Raw genomic sequence first — 338 nt, 5'->3', positions numbered from 1 at the left:
AGGGCTGCTCCCTGGCGGTCAAGGAAAGTGGACCTGAAGGAGCCGCTGCTGGAGGCAGCGGAGCAAACCTGGGCATCAGGGAAGGGCTGCGGGTGCCAGGCCTGGGCCTGCTCCGGGGGTCCCTCGGGTCAGTCCTGCCTTCCCACGGGCTGCTGCTCCGCGGGATGCACCGTTCGCGAAGCCCGGAGGGAGATGCATCAGCTGCCCAGGCAAAGGGTGGGCAGGCACTCGGGAGTCCCCGGCTGCTTCATGGGCAGCGTCCTGCAGCCCCGTGCTCCCCAGCACCCCGTGCTCCCCAGCACCCCCGTGCTCCCCAGCACCCCCGGGCTCCCCAGCCC

General features: G+C 71.6%; 1 protein-coding gene across 1 annotated transcript in view; it reads right to left on the bottom strand.

Annotated features, from left to right (window-relative positions):
• LOC104392605 (complement receptor type 1-like) overlaps positions 1-338 on the bottom strand; it is a 25,854-nt gene that overhangs the window by 16,219 nt on the left and 9,297 nt on the right. The window lies entirely within an intron of this gene.

The sequence above is a fragment of the Chaetura pelagica genome, unplaced genomic scaffold (genome assembly GCF_000747805.2).
Source record: "Chaetura pelagica isolate M959 unplaced genomic scaffold, ChaPel_1.0 scaffold181, whole genome shotgun sequence".
Lineage (NCBI taxonomy): Eukaryota > Metazoa > Chordata > Aves > Apodiformes > Apodidae > Chaetura > Chaetura pelagica.
Note: the sequence above shows the minus strand (reverse complement) of the source record. Positions and strands in the feature narration are given on the sequence as shown.